The 23,562-nt window shown below is 55.9% G+C and overlaps 1 protein-coding gene across 4 annotated transcripts in view; it reads right to left on the reverse strand.

The window, feature by feature from the left end:
* The window catches only part of LINGO1 (leucine rich repeat and Ig domain containing 1), a 191,868-nt gene that overhangs the window by 162,599 nt on the left and 5,707 nt on the right, over positions 1–23,562 (reverse strand). For 2 of the 4 annotated variants that reach the window (XM_047738959.1, XM_047738958.1), the window contains exon 2: positions 6,537–6,651. The exons of the other annotated variants lie outside the window; for them this stretch is intronic. The gene's annotated coding sequence lies outside the window, so the exon portion shown is untranslated. The remainder of the gene's footprint in view (positions 1–6,536; positions 6,652–23,562) is intronic. 4 annotated transcript variants of the gene reach the window in all.

Here is a 23,562-nt window from a genome sequence, read left to right on the forward strand (position 1 = left end):
ACCACCTGGCTGGCCCCCGGGCACTAGGTCCAGGCCGCATCCACCATTCCAGAGGCCCACCCCGCCTCCTCCCAGGTCCATCGGGGCATGAGGGCGAGAGCCCAGGGTCCCTTGAGGAAGACAGAGAGGTCCTAGCAGAGGGCGCTGGTGCATTCAGCTCAGCCTGGGGCCAGAGGGGCTTAAAGGCTGAGGGGGCTTGTGTGGAGACAGTGCCCCCTCTCTGCCCTCCCCGCACCAACCCCCACCCCACAGAGCCACTGTTCCCAAGGCTGGGGCGTCTTCAGCATCCCCCCCCCACCTTCTCGCTGGCAGCTCAGGCTCCACCCTTCTCTCCAAACCCAGCTCAAGCCCTTTTCTTACTCAGAAGAGCCTCTTGATTGAAAAGGCCTCCAAGGCATCTCACAAATAAGAATCCTTTAATTGGGAAGTTGTTCACTTCTCAAAGAGGAATTTTAATTTGGCTTCCCCACCATCTTCTCTGCCCGAAACCTGGGGACTAAACACAAAGGCTAACCAAACCAAGCACCTCAGCATCCCTTCCACGCCCGCAGAGCACCCCAGAGGCAGAGGTAGGAGTGGCAGCGGCCACCCCCACCCCCGCACGGACCCCCAGAACACTCCACCCATGACTGTCGAAAGGTCTCGAGCCTCCCCCTTTGGGTCCACCTGCCCCACGTCCCTCTCAGCACCCCACACTCAGAACTTGGGGTGAGCAGGCTGGCAGGGCAAACCCCAGGGCCCCAACTGCTGGGTTCCCAGAGCCCAACACTCCCTGCATAACCGCTCGTAACCCCCTCTACCACCCTCCATCACGCTGGCCTGTAGCTGGTGACTTAGAATGGTGCTTACTGAGTATTTACTGAGTATTTACTATGGGCCGGACCCTGGTCTAAGCTCTTAGGTGCACCAGCCTACTTAATCCACACAAGGTGAATGCTGTTATTACTCCCGATTTGCTGATGAAAACACTAAGGCCCAGAAAGCTAAAGTGAACAGCCTGAACTCATACCTTTAGCAGGAGGCCGAGTTTGAACTGGATCCCAGGTGGGCTGACTCCAGAGGGGCCCATAACCTTCACACCCCCCACCCCTGCTCACCCATGGCCTATGAGCTCCTTGAGGGCCTGAATCCTAACCCTCTCATCTCTGTGTCCTTGGGAGAGCATAGGGCCTAGCAAAGAGCCACAGGTAATAAAACACCCACAGAGTCAACAAATGAAAAGGAACAAAAGCAAAGCGCCTTCCTATTCATTCTCTCCCTAGCTAAAAGCACGGGGGGGGGGGGGGGGGGGGGCAGGTAGACTGAGCTCCCCCCCCAGAGAAAGCAGCTGCCCCAGGTCACTCATCCTGGGGCGCAGAGGCCAAGGACTTCTTCCCAGCCTGACTCTGTGTACCTGCCTTCCATCCAGCGTGTCCAGGGACTGGCTTGTTGGGGGCACACCCTGGGAACTACGTTCCTGGGTCCCTGTTAACACCCCGAGCTGAAGCAAACCTCCTCCGAGGAGTCCTGGTCCCAGTGCTGATGTAGAAATCCCTCTTGGGGATTGGAGCAACCTTGACACTCCCCTTGCTTACTTCATGGCATGAGATGTTCACCACCACCAAAGCGACCTGAGCCACCATGGTCATTGCTGCGGAAATCCCAGGCCATCTGCCCGCTGTTATGAGTTGAATTGTGACCCCCCCTCCCCGCCGCCAATGGACATGTTGAACTTCTAAACCTCAGGGCCTTAGAGTGTGAGCTTATCGGGAAACTGGGTTACTGCATGTGTAATTAATTAATTAGGGTAAGCTCATAGTCAAGTGGGGCACTTAATCTCATATAGCTTTATGCCCTTAAAAGAAAGGGAGATTTGGACAAGACATAGAAGGAAGATGATATGGCCAGACACAGGAAAGACAGCCATCTACAATCCACAGATGGGTCCTTCCCGTCCAGTCCGGTCGACACCATGTCTCCTGACTTCCAGCCTCCAGAGCTGGGAGACAGCACATTTCTGCGTAACCCCCAACGTGTGGTGCTTTGTACACCAGACCCAGCAACTATGACAGCCACACACCCGGGTTTTCACTCCACTCAGCTGCAATAAGGAGGAGATGAGGAATGGGCCATGCTCTTGAAACACCCTGGTGCTGACTAGGGCAGCAGAGATGCCCAGAGGGCCAAGCGTGTGGCTGCGACCACAGTCTGAACGTAGTGGGAGCTGCTCCAGGGAGGCAGGTGTAGCTGGGGGCGAATCCTCCCTCAGGCCACAGACATCACCCGAGTCCCCACGCTTTGCCAAGACCCCTTGCCCACCGCGAGTTGGAAAGCAGAGCTCCTGGGTGCCCAACATGGCCCCCGGCCCATTGGAGCCAATTGAGACCCACCCACGGAGGCTTCCAGGAAGCAGGTTCAGCTGAGTCAGCACAAGGAGGAGCTGGGTCCAGAGCAGCGCTGCCTCCGACACCTGGGCTGGCCTGGAGAGAGCGAGGTCCCCATCCTGGCGAGAGTGGAAGGAGAGGTCAGAGGCCAAGCTCCTGGGGACCTCGGCACTCCCCTCAGCGTGAGTCTGGGCTGGCCTGGCACAGTCCCAGCCAGCTGACCCTCAGAAGTGACAATAGGGCTCATCAACCATCCAGATTCCTGGGTTCCCCTGGTGACTCTGGATCAGAGGTCCTGATAGGCCCCTGACGCAGAGCCAGGCTTGGGCCCCCGGCCCAGAGAGCTCCAGGGCTTGAGCCCGATCCCATTTGGCAAGAGCTTGGATAATGGGGCAGGGGACGGGGCCAGCACTGGGGCAGGGAACTGAGGCAGGAGATGATGAACAGGGCAAAGATAAAGACAAAGGTGAGGATAATAACAGCAAATGATGGGGTAGCACCCTACATAAAAGGTACAGCCATTCAAAGGGGCCAAAGTGTACCCACTTTGAGTGGGGGAGGCGTTCTGGAAGAGGTGGGATTTGGCTGGTGGAGAGAAAAGCTTTCAGGAGAGAGGTCATGGAAGGTGAGACCGAGCCTGCTGTGGATGGGGATGGGAAACAAGAGTCCCCTGCTGGAAAGAAGGAAGGAAAGGCCCTGAATGCCCAGGAGGAGGAATTTGGAGCTCCACCTGAGACAGCAAGGAGCCCCTGCGGGCATGTTGTGGAGGAGCCTGGCATGAAGGCAGGCCTGTAGTGACCACCAGGTGGGCTCAGAGGTGGCTGGGCTGCTCCAGACTCCTGGCTGAGAGAAGCTTGGGCCCAGCATCAGCACTCTGCTCCCTGCCCACAGCAGCCCTGAAGGATGTTACAAAATGGCGGTGCCAACTGCGAAGCCATTGGGGAGGAGCAGCAGGGAAGGTCGCTGGCAGCATTCCCTCTAGGCTGGTCATTCCAGAGAGCTCGTCCATCCGCAAGGCTGGAGTAACAGGCACCCCCAAGGGCTGGAACCCCCCATGGGCTGAGAGCTGGTCCAGCCCCAGAAGCTTTAAAACACCCCATCCCGGTTGCCCCGACTCCCTCCAGCACTCGCCCAGCCCCAGCCCCTGCCTCTGCTGCAGCCTCAGAGACCGGAGGCCTGCCCAGACCCGCCCAGCCCTGAGGATGCTGGCTTCTCCAGGGCACCACCTCCAGGCAGCCCTCTTCCAACTATTCCTCAGCTCCGCCCCCCCACACAACCGTCAGTCAGAGGCTGCTCCACCCACCCTGTTCTCTGGCTCTGATCTCCCCTGCGGGAAGCCCATCCTCAGGCTGTCACAACCAGCCACACCTCCCCGCCGAGGCCTGGCCTGCCATCTCTTTCTGGATGGAGGCTGGGACCTCCTAACCACCAACCAGCCTCTACTCTTCCCCCTCCACCCCCATAGCCTTGTCCCCATGAGCCAGTGAGCCGTAGCCCCTGAGCCACAAATCACCTCCAACCATCCTAACTCAAGGCCCTGCACAGCCCTATTTCCTGGCCCCTCTTCCCCACCGGCTGCTCCCAGCTCAAGGCCTGTCCCCTCCCCTCAGGTCTCTCCACTGCAAGGGCACCTCACCTAAGATGCCTTTTCCTGACCAGCCTGCAGAGAATGGCTTTCCCTGCTCGTCCATTCCCTTTTCCCGCCTTATTTTTCTCCATGGCACTTATTACTCCCTAAGCTTATACGATGAATTTACTTAATCTGGGGGGTTTTTTTTTTGCTTTGTTTTTTTCTGTCTAGTCTGAAGTACTGAGGATGGGCCTGGAGCTCAGAAAAGCCTCCTGAAAGTGACACCACACGCCAGTCTCCATCCCTGGCTCTCCACTTCCCGCCAAGGGGATGAAGGAAGGCTCTGATCTGGGAGTGGGTAAATGCCCAGAGCTTCTGTGCATCCTTGCTCCAAGGTGGAGACCCCAGCGGGGCTCTCCAGAGAGAGAGGCTTGAGTTTAATGTCCTGGAGCCCACCAGTGAGTGAGAAGTCAAGGGCTGCAGCCCCTGGGCCCCTAAGCCTTGCCTGTTCTTCCCCCACCCTGCCATCCTGCCCCCTCCCCTCCAACCACAGGAGCACCAGTGGACTGGGCAGGGGAGCTGGCACAGGAGGCAAGGAGGGAGCAAAGCAAACCCTGGCTTCCTCCAGCTGTTCAGAGCTTTGCTGGGTCAGGTCTCAGCACCCCCTGCCCCAGCACCCCTCAGAGGCCCCCTGGACCTGCACCCTCCTAGGTAAGGCACCCGCCTAACCCTCCAAAGCCCCCTGCTTCTACACCTTTGCTCCGCCTGGGCCCTCCCCCTCCCCCAAACCATCAGAACCCCACATACGTCTTCCCGCTCAAGCAAGTCCTATTTATAATGAAACACGGTTGGAAGTCATCAAAATATGTAACAGAGAATTGTTACCCATGCTGCAGTACACACAGGCTGGAACATTATGCTGCCATTAAAAATCGCATTACAGAAGAGTATTTCATGATGGGAAAACTATCTTGGTATAGTATGAAGAACAAAAGGCAGGTTAGAACACAGTAAGTATAGTCTGATCCCAATTATGTCATAAATACATATTTGGTAAAAGACTGACAGGCAAAACACCCAAATGCTCATGTTTTCTATAGAGAATGTGTGCTGTTTTGTTTTGTTTTTTTTAAATAATCAGAAACATAGAGCATTTTAAAAGAATCCGTTAGCCTTCATGGTTCAGCCCAGGCATCCATTCCTCCAAGCCCCCCCCCAGCCCCAGTGAGGGAGCAGCCTACGCCCAGCATTAGTTCCCCAGTCTATCTCTGTCTGCCCAGCTTCCCGCTGTCTGGGGCTGTCCCCCTGGGCAGCGGGGAGGACACTGTGGCCCCTGACAAGGCTGGGGACAGGGCCCAGCCTCCCTGATGCCCCTGCGCACAGCCCTCCCATCGCCCTTGGCGGCCTTGAAAATAACCCTGAACATATCCCCTCTCCCTGTCTCCCAGCAGCAATTACAGGTTAAACCAGAGGGGCTAATTAGCTGCTCGATCCACCCAGAACTGACTGATTAGCAGGAATATTTCGATAGAGAAAACTGGACTTCAAAGTGAGGCTTAGAGTTCAGAAGGAAATCCAGCCTTCGGCTCCCTGCCACACCCACCAGCTTCCTGGGTGGGAGGTGGGCGTTGGCTAAGCCTCGGCCACACCTTCCGGTCACCTAATCCTTCAGGAGAAGTGGTTCAAGGCCCATGGCCCTGCTGAGCCTCTGGGTTTTCTCCTTCTGAAAATAGGGATAACATTCCAGTCTACCCTGCTGCTCCCAGCCGTCCCCTATTCCTTCTCTTTAGTAAAATCCCTCTGCAGCCTTCTGGTGGATCCCAGAAGCCTGTCAAGAACAGCAGATTGGCCCAGATAAAAAGTAGAAGTCACTTGTCCAAGGTCATAAGCAAGCCAGGAGTCAAGTCAGGCAGCACCCCAGGTCCCCTTCCTTCCCCATCTACCATTTCTTCAGGACTCGCCTCACATGGGATGCACTGGGAGGGCCTGTCACCTCCCACATTCTGAATATCCTGTTCCTCGTGATTCGGTCCAAGCCAGCCACTCTGCTCATGCAGAGCCAAGGTCACCTGGCTGCCAGTACTTGTCACATGCACACACCTGAGCCCGAGCCCCCTCCTGCCCTGAAGGCATCTGGATCTGTGCACTGACTCTGGCTGAGAGCTCCGGTAAACTCCACAGGCTAGGGTCTGTGCCAGTGTCACTTAACAGTTTCTTGGGCCCTGACTGGCTCAGTCCACCCGTTCCTGCTCCCTCCTAAAGTCACGCACACATCTGGTCAACAATGTGACCAAACCAAGGCCAGATCCCCTCGGCTCGCTATCGGTGACCTCCCACACCACATGGGGACCTGTCAGCCAGCGTGTCCATGAAACCATGTCTTCAGAACACCCCAGGCTTGGGATCTCAAGGGCCAACAGAAGGGGGCACTGCCACATCAAACCGCCCGGACTTGGCTTCACCTAGGGCGGGAGAGAGGGGGGCACCCTCAGAAAGACTGCTCTTCCGTGGCTTCCCTGCAGCCTCTCCCTTGGGGACCCCACACCTTCCTCCATGGCTGCTGCCACCCCCACTGTGCCCTGCACCCCACAGTGGCCTCTTACCTCAGGTCAGGCGGGCGTTTGGGAAATGCAAGTGGGCTGGGGTCAGCCTGGGATTGACTCAGTAGCCCTCTTTGCCTGTAGGCAGCGGAGCCTCACGGCCTGTGGGCACAGGAGGCTGTGGGAGAAAGAGGAGATGATCTGTCAGCCAGAGCCAGGCCATGGTGGGGGGGGGCAATTCTAGAGAGTGGGGCTGGGGAGGGGGCCCAGGCACACAAATAGATCTGATTGTACCTGCATGGGCAATAAACACACATCACACACACACATGCGCGCACACACACACACACTCTCTCTCTCTCTCTCTCTCTCACATGCCACCAGCTGGGGCAGGTGAGGCCCTAGGAAGGGTGGGGTTTCTGGCCCCAAGTTGGGGGTGGGGTTCTGAATATGATTCCCCACCCACTGGCTCTATGACCTTGGGACAATCAGATCTCTGAGCCTCACTTCCCTTCTCTGTAAAATGAGGATACCGGTGTTCTTGCCTAGTCCACTGGGAAGATAAACAGAGAGAAGGGGTCCCCTGCCTGGCACTCAGTGGTATCCAGCCAGCACCAGGCCTGAGGGCTGGCCCTAGAGAGGGATGCAGGCAGAGCCCCCCCGGGAGGGGTTCTCTTCTGGAGACTGAGCTTCCTGGTTCCCAGGGACCCACCCACCCACCCTTTCCTTCCCCACCTCTCCTCATTTATTCCTTCACCATATAGTCTCCAAGGGCAATTTCCATGAGTGGGGGGTGGTCCTGGGGGGCTCTGTCTCCTTGGCAAGGCCCCCAGACACAGGCCTCGGGCTGGAAGTTCAAGGAGGCAGCTCTCGGGCATGCCAGCTGTGCTGCCTGGGCCAAGCTCCCTCCTGAGCCCTGGTTTCCTCCACTTCTCAGATGAAGGCCCGAGCCCCTTCCAGAGCCATTGCCAAGAGGTGCCCATCTGATCAGTGCTTCTCAAAGTGTGTGAAGGCCCAAGCCCCTTCCAGAGCCATTGCCAAGAGGTGCCCATCTGATCAGTGCTTCTCAAAGTGTGTGCAGGCCCAAGGGGAGTCTAGGTGGTACGCAGACAAATGCTTTTATTTTCACAGATATGTGTTTATTCTTCTGTGTATCAAAAATAACAATAATATTAGCAATACATCACAGCAGTGACTTCACGGACGTTTGGCTTGGGGAGCACTGAGAAACCCACCTTCAAATGTGAGTCAACAAAAAGGCAAGGATTAGGAAAACATGAGTACAAGCGGCCTCCAGTGGGGGCTCAAGCCCGAGACGGTGGGAAGGAGAGGCAGAGAGTGGGCCTCTCACCTGGCCTGGTTTCCAGCTGCCCTCCCCAAGGGTCAGCAGCTCCCTGCCTTCCTGGAGGGCCAGGCTGACCCCTCATTCCCCTCTTGGTTCCCCACCTGGCACCGTCCAGCACAGGCCTAGGTCCCTAGGAGGACTCACGAGGCCTTCCAGATGGGATGAATGGAAGGAAGCTTGGGTTGATGGGGTGCAAAGATGGCTGCCACCATGTGGGCAGAAGATAGCAAAGGCCTCTGGGTCCCTCCCAAGATCAATATTCTGTCAAGTCCAAGACGTGAATGGTGGAATTTCTCACCTACATAGAAGGTTAAGATGGAGGGATTCTTTGGAGGCCAGAGTCTTCTTGTTTCGTGGGCTGCCAACCTCTCGAAGAATGAGGCAGGGAAATGGGCACTGAGCAAGTCTCTGGGCCCACCGTGGCTTTCCTGACCTGACAACAGAGCTATGGGCAGGGTAGATCCCATAACACGGGACTAGCTTAGCCCCACAGTTAGCCAGCCCCAAACTCCACCCCGGGCTGCCAGCAAGCCCCAGCCCTGCCTTCCTAAGGCGGCTGTTCCTAAAGGACAAGATAGGACATAAGGGTGCCAGCCTGGGACAGATTGGTAACCAGAGCCTGGCCAGTCCCTCAGGCCTGAGTCCTCCAAGCCAGCCCTAGCCAGGCAGGGGTGCCCCCGGTGGCTGCCCAAGCTGGCTCCAGGTAGACCGGCACAAGCCAGCCAGGCCCAAGCCAACCCAGGCAGCCCTGCTCCTGGCAGGCCTCCAGACCACCTGGCTGGCAGCCCCGAGCCCAGTTCCCCCTGAGCCTGGCAGGGCAAGCCATTCCCACAGCACCACCCCAAGTCCCCAGCTGCCATGTTCCAAGATAATGAATGGGCCTCCGGCTTCCTTCTCCCCAAACCTTCCTGAAGCTCCCACTCTCCTCAGCGGCATCACAAGGAGTTGCTATGGCAATAGGACCACAGGCAGAGCATGACAATGATTTGGGGCAGGGAGACGCAGTGGGAGCCAGGAGCTCCCCTGGACCCGGGCTGGCCTGTGTGCAGAGTTCCACAAGGGACAAGAGATCCCGGCTGCCGGCCTCACAGCCAAGGAGGGGAAGGAGACCACCACAGAGCGGGGGGCTTCCCCCCTGCCCTCCTGGCTCCCTGCCCATTCAGGGAAGCCCAGGGAGCTGCAGGAACCAGAGGCCTGTGTGTTCAACAGGACTGCGACGTGCCCTGGGGACATGAGAACTCTACAGAAAGCCCCACTCCAGGGTGCTGCCACAGGGGGTTCCGTTCTGTGGAGCGGCGCCCAGCAGGTGCTGAGCAAACACCACCATCGAAGAGGACGGTCCAGGGGTGGGGGGCGCAGGGGATGGGGAGAGAGACCGAGAGACATAGATAGGCCTGTGCCTGCTCTGGTCAACACAGTCTCGGGACCACAGAGCTTGAGGGACCCACGCCCACCGAGCAGATGTGCAGATTGAGGGTCAGGGTCACCCAACCTGTCAGCAGGAAAGTCAAGCCCAGAACCCATGTCTCTTCTTCCCCAGACCTGAACACTTTCCCCAGCTTCCCATCCATGAATCCCTCCATCTATCCGTCCATTCATTCATTCACTCATTCATTCATTCTAGACTTGGTAAGGGCCTATTTTGTGTTGGTGATTGGGATAAACAGACGTAAAGGACACCGCTGCTACCTGCCAGGACCTCAGAGAGGAGACAGGCCATCATGGACAGAAGGAAGGTGCTGGGACAGAAGTCTAGAGGGACGCGGGGGAGCCCAGGGAAGGTCCCCTCAGAGACTTCAGTGCCCCACTTCTGAGCCATGCTTCAAAGAGACTCCAGGTCTCCCTGACTCGTCTCCCAGCTGCTCCTTCAGCCCAGAGCCTCCCGACGGCCCCATACAGAGATCTCCAGGGCGAGGCAACACTGAGCCCACCTGGGGCCCTCAACACCCAGAGGTGTTCCCCATGAGCACCCCCAGTCCCTAGGAATAAGGACTCATGAGGATAGTGCCTTGCTACACAGAAGGAGGTCCCAGAATGCCATGCCTGCCTGCCTTCCCCCTCTGCCTCCCCCAGGCTCAGCAGCTTCCTACCTTGTTCCTGCCTTCCCTGGCACTTCCCTCGAGCCAGACCTTGCACTGGGCCTGGGGCCCTGCCCTGAGCAGAGAACAAGTGAGCCCTAACCATCGGTCACTGCCTTTGTGGAACTAAGTCCCAGTTTCTCTGTCAGCAACAGGAAAGTTCCCTCCCGTGGTGTTTGGTTTTTTGGTGGGGGAGGCTAGTACTGAAAGAGCAGGAGGGAACACCTTCCAGAGCTGTATCCTACACGGGCCACACCTCTCAGCAGCTGGTACAGACCCCCAGGACCTATTCTAGCCAAGTGGAAACCGAGATCCCAAGAGGTGAACCCAGGTCGTGCAGCGCTGAGAAGGCAAGATGGGGAATGACGAGTGAGGACAAAGAGAGGCTGGGTCTGGGGCCTTGGAAGTGACAAAAAGATCTAAGAAGGCTCCCCAGGGGAAGGGAGACTTAGTTTGGCTCAGAGACTGCCCTAAGGCTCCCAGCAGGAAACGAGTGTCTCTGAAAACAAAACAAAACAAAACAAAAAAACTGGCCCATAGCCTGCCCCATCAGCCCACAAGACTTGGGGCTAGGCTAGGGGGGCTGGGCACGTTCTCCGCCAACCTGCCAGCCTTGCAAATCCACTGAGGACTGCCACAACTGCCATCACCTGTCCCTAATTACTGCTGTCCTATGGGAAACCAGCTAGGGGTAGAAAAACAGCAGAGACATAGAAAGGAGGGGGTGAGCACATGAGAGACAGAGGCCCAAAGAGATACAGAGTGACCACGACTCCAAAGCCAGAGAGACGGAGGGAAAGGCAGTGACAGAAAAGAAAGGACAGACGTGCCGTCCCTCCCTCCCCCAGAGCCAGGGCTGCAGCTGGCAGGAGAAGCCTGCAAACTGGAGCTTTGCAAAGATTTTTCAGCAATAAAATTCTTATTTGAAATGAAATCTTATGCAGTGGGGGAAGGCTTTCTATGCCAGACATTAAACCCAGAAGCCATAAAGTGAAAATTTGATAAATCCAAGTATATAAACACGTAAAACATCTGTGCATCAAGAGACACTATAAGCAAGCTAAAAGGCAAGTGAGACACTGGAAGGAAACATCACTAATATACAAAGAGCCGCTACAAATCAATAAGAAAAAAGACAAAAGAAGAGAAAATTGGCAGTGAATTAGAAATCCACAGAGGAAGAACTCAATTGGCCAATAAATGTATGAAAAGATGTTCTATCTCACTAGCAATCAGGGAAATGCAAATGAAAATGACATGATACCATTTTTTGCCCATCAGATTGGGAAAAATTAAAATGATTGATAACAACCAGTGCTGGCAAGGATGTAGGGAAATGAGCACTCATAGACCACTGGAGGGAGGGGGAATTGGCTCAACCTTTGGAAGGGTAATTTGGCAATGTCAGAAAACGCTTTAAACCCACACACCCCATAAGCCAGTAATCCTACTTCTAGGAGCTTCTCCTATAGAAACCATAGCAGAGACACTCACTTATAAATAGTCAAGGATGCTCACAGAGCATCACTGGTAAGAGTAAACAAGAAATTAGAAATTACCTCGGTACTTATCAATAAAGGAATGTTCATATAAAATCCAGCACATCTCTACTCTGGCATAGTCTGCAGCCATTTGACAGAAAGAGGCATATCTATGTATAACAATATGAAAAAAACTAAGCTGTACCATGCTATTTCAGAATGATCCTATTTTTATAAATAGCAATTTGTTGGTATATGGCCCAAAAGGCTGGAGGACAATACCCAGATGTTACAACGAACACCTCTTAGGAGGGGACGAAGGAGCTGCCATGGGCTCTTATCCACAAACGCACTGTTGGATTTTCTTTTGTAATCAGAAAAGCAAAATCAATAAAGAGTTAATGGGTTTTTCCTTTAAGTCCTGCCCAAACCTTCATATAAAATGCAGATCTAAGCAGCCGTGCTGTGATGGGAAGGGAAGGGGCCTACCCAGACACCTGGGCTCTGGAACAAGTTTGAAAACCTATGCTGGAGAAGGTGCAGCCCATATGCCTGCACCCCAACACCAAGGCCAACAGGCCAGAAGGTTACCCAAGGTCACACAGATGATCCAGACCCTCTGGGGCTAACGCCAGGGCCTCTGGCCCCTGAGCAGGGCTCTGGTTCTCTGCAGCTAGCATGGGAGGCTTCCCGAGGTGTCCAGAAAACCCTGGGATATCACATTCTTGGGAAAGTCTAGGCTGCAGCTCAGGGGAAGCCCAGGGGGCGGGGTAACCTGAAAGGGTCTTGACATAAAACTCGAGGGGAGGAGACTTTGAGGCTCAGCTCTGGGATCTTACAGGGTTCTCTGTATAAAGAGAGGGGATGGGTGAGCCCATGGGCCCACCAGGCAACAGGGCCTGGTGTGTGCAGGTGTGCAATGCTCACAGAGGAGGGGAGCCCACGAGGTCTGTGGGGAGGAACTGTGGAGGGTGTGTGTGTGCTCACGTCTGCAGTTAGAGTCAGTGGGACTGCACGCATGTGTGGGTGTGCATGTGTGAGCATGCGTGCATATGTCAGCACAGGCAGCCAGCAGACCTGCGGACAGGCCAGGAGCAGGTGGCAGACAGCAGAGCCCCATCCCCAGCTGGCCCTCAGCCTCATGCCTGACCCAGTGCCTCCCAGGGCTCCCCTCCCCTCCGCAGACTGGGCCGTCTGCCACCAAGACAGAAACAGGCCTGGAAAACTCTGTGCTTGTTGCTTCCTTTGCAGGGATGCCGCCCCTCCCTGGCAAGTCCCAGTGTCCTCCAAGAGGCCTCTCCCAAAAGGCTGGGGTGGGAACACCTCTGTCCTGTCCTGATGCCCCAAGCAGTGAGTGCTGACGGACATGATTTCCAGGGCCAGGGGTGGGTCCTGCTCTCCTCTGCGCCCAGAGCCCAGCGCAGGCCTAGCACCGACAAGGCATCAAGGACTCATGTTTGTGGAAAGAACGAGCAGGTGATCCTAACACTCCACCCCAGCTGGGCACAGAGTGGCATCTTCACGGGGTCAGAGCAGAAAGAGCACGGCCTGGGGACTGGTGACATTCTCCAGGTCACATGGGGAATGATGAAAGCAGGAGTTTCTAACTGGGGTCCCCAGGGAGAGGGGACTTGGGAGTCTGTGAGCCTTGAAACTGCACCAAACTAGATGGGAATTTACGCATACTGTAGGGGGAGGGAGCTCAAACCTCCCTCAGGTAGAGGGCAGGGCTGCCTGGGGAGGGAATGAGCTCCTCATCAGCAAGGGGTGCAGGCACAGGCTGGACCAGGCGAGGCCACAGTGGGTGAATGGCAACCCCGAGTCTCATTCTTGGACTCTCTGGGCCTTGGCTCCTCCTGTCTTACACCTCAGGGCTACCACACAGCGTCCTTGTGAGTCCACTCTGAGTGTGAAAGGAAGTGCCAAGGTCATGCAGGGGTGAGGCTCCAGACTACAGAGCTGAGTGTACAGTCCTCCCACTTGGTTGTGGCCTGAGTCCCTCATCCCTCCTCGGGTATGGGACAGACAGGCTTCCCTAACAGCCCCTTACTACTAGCTGGACCTGCAGAGCCCAGGTCCTTCTTGGGTGCCCCGTCACTATGTCCCGCAAGACGGTGAGCCCACAGAGGACAGGAGCAAGAGGTTTCATTATGAGTCTGGCCTGGGGCCGAAGAGCCCAGGGACCAGACAGTAACACTGAGCAGGGGTGGCAGCCAGGCCAAGGGCCCACGAACTCTCGGGGGCCCCCAAACTCACTCTGACCCCCCACGGGGCCTCTCTCAGACTGGCCTGGGGAAACTGAGGCACAGAGAGAGCCCACTGCCCAGGTCACACAGGGAGTGGGTGGCAGATCTGGGCCAGGATACCGGGCTTTCTGCCCCTAGCTGAGCTCACTCTGGGCATAAATGCACCTTGGCCCCCTCAGGCAACTGAACTCGCCTCAGCGCCCCCATAATCCTGCCAGAGAGAGGCACCAGGGCTCCAATCAAGTGATTCAAACGCAGGCCTAAAGCGTGTCCCAGATCCAGCCACTCTGAGCCTCAGTTTCCTCTCTAAAACAAGGCACAAAACCCCACCTCCTGCTCCTGTTGTGGGGGTCATACCAGCATGGACGTATAGTCTGCTTAGAGCGGAACAGGGGCCCTTCCTAACCACCCCTATCTGGGCCTCAGTTTCCCCAGCTCTAAGCTAGCAGTTTGCCCCAAGTTATTCCCCAGGTCCCCAGAGCCTTACACCTGTGTGAGCAGGGAGACCAGGGCCTGCCCTCGGGAGCTCCCTGATGGTGGGCAGACGACAGCTCTGGCCGGCCATTCACAGGACTCCCACACCCTGTCTTTACACTGCCCATCTCTACCCCTCCTGACTGGATCACACCCAGCCCCCTCCACTCCTCAGCTGCCTGTCCCCTTCAGGCACCAGGTTTGCATCCCCATTCCAGGGGCCACACGAGGCTCAAAAATGGGAAACCCAGTGGGAGCCAGGCAGTGATCAAGGAAGGCTTCCTGGAGGAGAGAGAATGAAGTGGGTTAAGTTCACAAGGGGCCCTGAATACCCAGATGAGGAATCCAGACCCCAAGGAGCCTCTGGTAGTTCCACAGGTACCTCCCCTACCTGAGTCCATGCATTGATGCCTGACCCAGCCCAGGCCAGCCTCGGGGCTGTGTCTCCAGCCCAGGTCTAAAGGGGAGAGGGGGAGAGGGGACTGGGCACGAAGCTTCCCCTGCCCCTCGTCTGTAGCCGTGGACTGTGACTCCATCCCAGAGAAATCAGTCCTGGCTGGTGAGGCCCCGCAGCCGCTGGGGCCTCACTGCAAACAGCGCAGCTGCCGGAGAGCAACGTCTGGCCAGGGAGGGCTCCCCGACAGATTAAGAGCAATGCCGGCCCCGGACTCATTCATATTCCGGTCGGGCTGCCGGCTTCAATATGGCTGAGAGACGCGAGGGCAGAGGCGGCCCTCCGAGAATGCCCGGCGATGATTCCTCTCCGATTCCAATTTATTTTCTATCATTAATGCTTTTGAAAAGCCCCACACGCTCTGCAAACAGGGAAGGAGCACAGGGCTCGGGAGGGGAGAAGAAGAGAGGAGGGCTGGGGGCAGAGGAGAGCACCGCAGAGGGGGTGGGGGCAGCCAGCTAGGGCCCTGAGACCTGGGTTCAAAACCCCAGGCCCTCTCCACCTGCCTATACAACCCTGGGGCAAACCTGGGCGATCCCTGGCAGTGGGAAATGGCCACCTGCTCCACCACCTCAGCGGATGGTTTCTAAGGTCACCTGAGGGGTCAGAGGTCAGCGGGCTCCGTACACCCTAAAGGGTCTTGAGTAACCCAGAGCCAGGCAAACCTGACTGACTCCGGCAACAGAGGACTATGAGCTGGACTCCTACCCTGGGGGCCCCCTCACCCCAGGGCCCCGGGAAGGCCGGGGCACCTCTTGTCACAGCACAAGCAGAGGAGAGAAGCACCAGGAATTTGGATCCTGTCTCATTCCCACCAGCTCACCAGGACCAGCCTCGCAGTGGGCAGCCCCTCCTCCCCGACCCCTGCTGTGAAGCCAAAGGGATCTCCCCAACATGTCCTCAGTTCCAAACCCTTCCAGGGCTCCCCCTCACCCTTGGGATCATGTCCAAACTCCCCACCTCCATGGAAAGCTCTTCCAGGCAACTCGGGGCCCAGCCCGATAGCCTCCCCTCCTCCACGGCCAGACCCCACCCTCGGCTCTGGTGCTCACCACCCCTCATCTCCGCACATGCTTTTCCTGTCTGGAATTCCCTGCTCCTTGGCCTCTGTTCACCTGCCACACTCCTTCCCCCTCATCACAATGCAGCCCAGGCCCTCCCCTGGGCAGCTTTTCCCGACTGCCCTGCCCTGCCCTGCACTGGGATCCTAAGTAGCCAGCAACCCCCTGCATGAGGTCTCAGAAATGCAGCAATAGATTTGTCTGGAGGATCCTCGCCCATCAGTGAGCTCCTGTGGCCAGTGGCTGCCTCTGACCCATCCCGGTGCACCCCTGGGGCTTGGCAAAGCGCCTGGCTCACAGTGGGGCTGCTGATCCAGTCCACTGATCTTAATTGAGCTTGTACTCTGCGTCACACTCTGTGCTGGGTGCTGGGGATGCGGCAGCAAAGACAGAGCCAGTCCTGGCCCTCGAGGGGTGTGCTCCAGGATGTCTGCTGAATGAATGAACGGACATAGGACCACCTTCTAAATGGGGAAACTGAGGACCGGAAAGGCAAAAGGCCCTCTCCAAGCGTGCTTCTGCTTCCCCACCCACATCTCTCTCTACTCCGTTTCTCTCCCAGAATCTTCTTAGCAGCCATGAGGAGGAACTCCAAACGAAAAGTTAGAAAAAAAAAAAAAAAAGGAAGAAGAAAATGTGGTGGATTTTTCCCCCTTTCTCCATAATGTAAAGAAAATTGCTTTTGCCAACTATCGCAGCTTAAAAGCAATTAGAGTTTTTGGAGGGGACTCTGGGCACAGGCAGAAGCGACAGAGTGAGCGCCCAGCACAGAATTTTTCCAGCATTCGTTTGTATCAAGCAAAAGGGAAAAAAGGTGTTAAAAGCAGCAATTTCCGCAGCGGAGATGGTGGAGATAAAATATTTACAGCCTCCAAGGGAGGGGCTTGGGAGGGGCAAGGGACCCCCGGCTCCCCACTCTCACTCCACGCTCTGGGAGGCCGGGAAAGGGAGCGCAAAGAACGGAGACAAGCAAAGATGAACCACGCCCTCAGCCTATACTGATAGGGGCTCAGAACAAGGAGGGGAGAAGCCTCCGGACGCCCTCTGCTCTCTCACCTCTTCACCCATGGCCCATGGCCACTAACCAGCCCAGCCACCAGACAGCCATCCCTCCAGCCTTCAGACCTGGCCCTGCTCGAATCCGGAGAACATCCACGGCTCCAGGCTGGCACTGGAGGCCTGCACAGCCCGGGCCCCCCCTCTGCCTTCATTTCCAGATGCTGTCAGCATGGCACACTGCCCTGTTTCTGTCCCACCTCCAGGCCTTTGTCTGATCAAGAACCATAGGAATGTGCACCACTCCCCTGAAGGGGAGTTAAAGCAGGTTTGAGGATACACACCCAGAGCCAAGGACATACAGCCCTAGACCCCAGCAGGCCTCTCCTCTCCACCTTTCACCTGACCCTTGGTCCCCTCTCTCCAAATACAGAGCAGCCACCAGAGGTCCTTCCCAAAACTTAACTGCCCTCCTCCCAGCAGCAGCACAGACCCCAGCTCATACCTAGTTTCAAATGCCAGCTCCCCCACTCACTTGCTGTGTGATCTTTGCAAGTCTCTCAGCCTCTCTGAGTCTCAGCTCCCTTATCGTTAAACGGGAATAGTGATAGTCCATCTCTCATGGGGTTGTTCTTAGATTAAGTAAAGTAGTGTATGTAAATCCCCCAGTCCTGTGACCAACAGTTGGTGTTCAACGAACTCAGCCTGGCCCTACTCCACGCTCAGTGCTCAAACGTGCCTCCCCAGGCCTCTGGATGGCCCACATATATGCACACGGGCTCCCCCACCGCCTTGCAGTCACCTCATAAATGCACAGAAGGCACCCACCAGCTAGGAGCAAAGAGGGCGGGAGGCTCTGAAGGGCTCTCCACACACCCAGAAGCCCAACCCCTCAGCACAGCGCTGTGGAGCCTCTCACTCAGTTTGGCTGGAAAGGATTCCTCCTGGCAACGGCAGTAAGCCTCAACCAGAACCCCCAGCGTCTAGCAGGCCTGGTGGAAGCTCAGCCTCCCCTCCAGCCAGTGGCTGCAACCCTCAGCTGCCTCCCAGGCCCCACTGGCCAAAGGCAAACACCAAGGCCCAGGGAACAGCAGTAAAAGGTGTAGCCGAGAGCAAAAGCCAGGTCCCAAAGACAGCGTGGTCCAGCAAAGCCAGGGTGTTCTAGCCTCAAATCCCAGGCTCCTCATTGACCAGCTGTGAGACTCTCTAAGACTCAGTGTCCTCGTCTGTAAAACGGAGCCCATGATCTCCACCATGCAGAGCAGTTGTGTGCATTAATAAAGGTACTGTTCTGTGCCCTGCCTCAGTTCCAGCAGGAACTGTCCCACCTGCCCCCTGGACTCCAGGCACTGTGCTCATCCTATCCCTCCAGCACTGGGAGAGCAGAGGAAAGGGATAGGGGAAGGGGCAACAAGGACCTGCCCTCTTTCCTCTGACCCTTCCCAGCCCCCTTTCCACCCACCATAGACAGGCTGACACACATACCCTGTCCCCCCTGCCTCATTCTTGGGACAGACGGAGCCCATTACCTGCCTCATTATAGCAGGAGGAGTGGTGACGTCATCCAGATCATACAGGCCCTATCCAGCCTTTCATGCAAGCTTGGGTTGTTTTCCTCTCCTTCCCCAACTGCCAAGAATACATAGGCTTGATGCAGAGTTTGGTAGCACCATAGGACCACAGACCAGGGATCAGAGAGTGCTTTGATATCTCTGTCTCTTGCTCTCCCTCTGGCTACCTCTCTCCCAGGGGCCTCTCCTGCCCCACTTCCTGTCCTCAAGAAATAAGCCTGGCACTATTCAGGGCTCTCCTCATTGCAGAGACAAAGATAGGAGAACAGCAGGCAACTCTCAGCCCTGGATGGCTGGACCTCAGGACACCCCATTAAAGCCTTCTTCCCAACTTGCACGCCCATTCTCCCCCAGATAAGTAACTAGGAGAGCGTGACAGTGTGTGCATGTGTGTGTGCATGCACACACACACACACACACACACACACGCAGAAGGAGGCAGGCCCTAATAGGGGAACCTGGGCCCACCCCAGGAATGATTGGCAGCCCTTTCCTAGCTGGGCCTGCCTTCTCCCTTTTGCACACTGGGGAGCACTAGTGTGTCTAAACCACAAGCCCAGCTGGCCCAGAAGCAGGGGTTCCTGAGACTGAGAAGCCAGATACCAGACTATTGCCAAGGCTCTACAGTGCTTTTCATTCACTGTGAGCCCTAAGACAAGGATAACCATGCCCTGTGCCTCAGTTTCCCTTCCTGAAACCCATAACAAAAATGAGATCATCTCTGGGGCTGCCTTCTAGTTCCAACTTTCTCCAATTCCATACCCGGGACCTCAGTGACCTTGGCAAAATCAAGAGATACTAAGTCATTAACAGCCGAATAGGGAGTCCCAAGCACGTGTGGGTGCTGGGGGCAGGATCCCCTGGCCTTAGGGAGACAAGGAAGCCCAGGGAGGCCCGCACCTGCCCTGAGCTGGCAGAAGACACGGTTTATAAGAGTCTCCCCAGGGAAGGACTGGGCTCAGATAGGAGAGCAGGAGAGAGAAGGACAGCTCCTCAGTATGGCTACAAGCATCCAGGGCTCTCCCTCTTTCCAGCACACAGTCACGCCAGAAGCTCACCCTTCTGGTGCCTCACTTCCATCTGTTCTGAAGGTACAGTCTTCAGCCCAGCCCAGATCTCAGGCTCGGCCCCAAGCCCCTGATACGCAGATCCCCCCGCCCCCAATGAGAGCCCAGACTGGGATCCTAAACCCTCTTATCAGGCAAGACCTCCCCTTGCCTTCCCCACTGTTCCCCCCAAGCTGGATAGTGGGGGGAAGCCCTGTTTCTTGTGCCAGCAGAAACTCCCCTCACTTGTATGGCCAGAGCCTGATAACATTCTCCTAAATTAAACAATAAACAAGACGTTGTTTTAGGTTTCCCTGACGCTGCAGTTCCTGATTAATCCCGCAGCAAACAAAAGGAAGAGAGCAGATTAACCTAAAAGACAGTCACTTCCTGTTTGCAGGCAGAACCCCCAGCCTGAGCCAGAGGAACCCCTTCCCCCAAAGATGGGGATCCTGCTGCAGCCACCTGCCCAGCTCTGGACCACCAATGCCCTCCCCCTCCCCCTGGCGACGCTGCCAGTCCCAGGCTGACACACCTGTGGCCACCTCCTAGGTCCCGCCTCTCCTCCCTTACCCATCTTTGCTCTGCGACCTTGGACATGTCAGGCCACCTCTCAGGGTTCAGTCCCTCATCTGACAGCATCCTCATCTCTCAAGGATAAAACGAAAAGGAATATATGACCACTTGAGGTTAAACAGAAATTTTCTCATATCTTTCAGAGACCAATGCTGAAATATTTAGGGGTGAAACGGCATGATGTCTATAATTTACTTTAAAATACTCTGGGGGAATAAAGATAAGGCAAAATGTGGCAAAATGTCAACAATTGTTAAATCTAGGTGAGACTATATAAGGTTTCCTATTCTAGTCTCTCTACCTTTCTGCATGTTTGGAAATGTTCCTAAGAAAAGTTTAAAAAAAAAAGGCCTTGGTGATGTGAGCCAGGAGCCCCACACACATGCCCTGTGCTCCTGGCGAACCTGAAAGGCAGCTAGGTCTCTCAAGTAGGTTAAACATCCTTCCTCCCTGCCCCCCACGCTGGTTCCTTTATGTGGTTTCCCTAGAAATCGCTTTTGCACAAGTTCCACTGAGTCCTGACTCCACATTGAGAAGCCTTAGCACATTCAGGAGCCAGACAGAGCACTTGAGAGAGACAACTGTAGTCTTCCAAGCAGCCCGTCCCTCCCACCCACCAGCTCACTGTCCCTTCTGCTGAGTAGCCCTGGGCTGAGGACTGTGATGCTGGCTCCCATCGCCAAGGGGCCACCACACTCTCCAAGCCTCAGAACGCCCTCACCCATTCAGCACAAATGAGGACAAGTCAGTGACGGCCAGGCTGTCTCACTCAAAAGCACAGTGTTACCCAAAGACTGAGATCCCCATTTAACAGATGGGAAAGCTGAGACCCAGGGCCAGTTGAGACTGGGATCGGAGTCTGCCTCCTATGTTCCGGAGGCAGAACATAGAAGCTGGGGACAGAGGGAGGCAGAAGGGAGCAAAAGCTCCCTGCTCACCCCAGTCTCCCCTTCTCCCCAACCCTCTATCTCAGCCCTGGCAGCTCCAATCTAAGACAGTGTGGCCTACACCTCCTTTCCTCTGACTCCTGTTTCTGGAGCTTCCCGGTCAGGAAGTCAGTGGTCATGGTCGCAGTCTCCCAGCCAGGCCCGGCTGACCCACACCAACACTGGCTAGGCCCTCTCCACCAATCGATAATGGAAGAATTATCAGTACCCCAAATAATCAGTCACTAATTGCCAATGCCATGCAACTCCCTGGAGCTAGTTATGTGCAGCCAATGACTAGGCACCCCAGCCGCAGCCTGGTGGAGCCTCCAGGAGCAAGGAAGTCCCTGTCTGTGGTGAGCACCTCAGCAGAAAAGCCATCCATAACTCGGGGGCTTTTCAAGTAGACGTTCCAGGCCTCGCCCACATCCCCAGGCTTAAGAGGCAGGAGGAAGTGGCACTGGCCACAGGGGCCCTGGGGGCTTCCCCTCATGTCTCTGAGCCCGTCTGGCCCCAGGTGCCTGGACATGGCAGGTACCCAGGATGGAAAAACCTGGTCCCTACCACCAAGGTATCCTAGAGAGATAAACCACCATAGTTCACAGGCCACCCATACACTAGGCCTTGCACACAGTAGGTGCACAGTCCTGAGGAAAAAGCAGCTACTTCTAGCTGGGGACTTGAAATACTGCACGTGGGCCTAGTATTAAACAGTGGCAGGGAACCACAAGGGCAGAGGCGGAAGAAGGCACCAGGTGGTGGGGACAGCACGGCCAGACCCCGGAGGAAGAAAAAAGCCACAACAGGTGTGAAAGGGACAGTGAGTGGCATTTGGCTGGCACCTGAGGGCACACAGGGGACCAGAGGGAGATGGCTGGAGCAGAGGCTCGAACCCCATGCAAGGCACTGAGGAGTCCAGTTGCCGGACTGAAGGCAACAGGGAGCGCTGGAGGGCCACAGCCAGCGTGGGCTTGGGAGACCGTTAAGAACTACTGAGTGCAAGTTTGCTACTGAGTGCAGGCTGCACACCCCAACAGGCCAGGGTCTGGGGTGGCTCATCTCTGTCCCCAGAGCGGCTAGCACAGCCAGGCCCAGAAGAAGCACCCCAAAAGTGAATTGCTGAATGATCCCAGGACCAGCAGCTGCAGGACTGGGGACTCCTGGACTCGCAGCTGTGGAACAGCATGTCCGTATAAAAATAGGTATTTTGAGGGGTGCCTGAGGGGCTCAGTCTTTAAGCGTCTGCCTTCAGCTCAGGTCAAGATCCCGAGGTCCTGGGATTGAGCCCTGCATCGGGCTCCCAGCTCGGAGGGACACACCCCCTGCTTGTGTTCCCCGCTCTCACTGTGTCTCTCTCTATCAAATAAATAAAAACTTAAAAAATAAAAATAAAAATGGGTATTTCGGGGCACCTGGGTGGCTTCGTCATTAAGTGTCTGCCTTCAGCTCAGGTCATGATCCCAGGATGTCTCTCTCTGTCACATAAATAAATAAAATCTTAAAAAAAAAAAAAAGAAAACTTTTTTTTTTTTTAAGATTTTATTCATTTCATTTGACAGACAGAGATCACAAGTAGGCAGAGAGGCAGGCAGAGAGAGAGAGGAGGAAGCAGGCTCCCCGCCAAGCAGAGAGCCCGATGCGGGGCTCGATCCCAGGACCCTGGGATCATGACCTGAGCCGAAAGCAGAGGCTTTAACCCACTGAGCCACCCAGGCGCCCCAAAAGAAAACTTTTTAAAAAATAAAAATAAAAATAGGTATTTAGAGTTGAGCCTCGAAAACAGCCTTGTGAGGCGGGCACAGAGGTAATTCTCTCCCATTTACAAAGAGGGAAGCTGAGGCTCAAAGAGGGCCCAGACGCTGACCTGGCCAAGGTCACACAGCTGGTCAGGGGCAGAGCCCAGTGCCCTCCCCACCCTCTCCACCCTCCCCAAAAGGCAGAGCCCTGCTGGCCTAGGCTTCACCAGGAGGTGAAGGCCCCCTCCTCCCTCCTCCCAGTCCCCACCTCCACTTCCACCCGGCCAGCAGAGCAGAGGGTGTATGTGCTGCCCCATTGAGGGTCACCCATACCCACCCCAGCTGGGACCGACTGCTTGTCACCATGACAGCCTATCCCTGTATCTGTAACAAAGACAGGGCTGGGTGGGGAAACTTTAGGACTCCCAAGCTTGATCTAGACAGGCCTTATCGAAGACAGACCAACTTCTCCACAGTCTCTACCCCCAAGGTTTGGGAAGAAAACCCATGGAGCAATTGTCGGAACCAAGGGTGCACCCAGCATGCTGTGCAACTCTGAGAATCCCTTCCCGGTTTCCTCAAACGGGGCAGGCTCTCTGCCTCCTTTGCAGAACTGCCATGAGGTCTAGAGGAGGGAAGGAGTAGAAAAACTTACAGAAAGCTGTAAAGCAGATTTTGTTCTGGAAAATAGTAATAATAAGGTTTCTCTCTACTTTAGTCTAGATATGGATACTTTGAGAGGCCTCATTTCCCTCTCCCAGCAGAGAACAAAAATGAACCAACATTCCCTGAGATTCTTGTACACATCAGGCCAGTGCCTGCCTTCCTCATGTCACTTCAAAGTACACCCATGACACCCCGACGAGGCAGGGATATCACTCTTTCGTGGTACGGATGAGGAAACCGAAGCTCAGAAAAGTGAAAGGCCTTGCCTGAAGTCACCCAGCCTGGAAGCAGCTGAGCCAGGATTCAGACCCAGATCCAGACACCATCCACTCCCACACCCTTTTGACCACCCCAGGCTGATTCGAGGGACCCGTTTCCACACCCCCCAAATCTTAGAGCTACAGAACCCATGCCCAGGGCAAGGCCGCGTGTC

Source organism: Lutra lutra, chromosome 7 (assembly GCF_902655055.1).
Source record: "Lutra lutra chromosome 7, mLutLut1.2, whole genome shotgun sequence".
Lineage (NCBI taxonomy): Eukaryota > Metazoa > Chordata > Mammalia > Carnivora > Mustelidae > Lutra > Lutra lutra.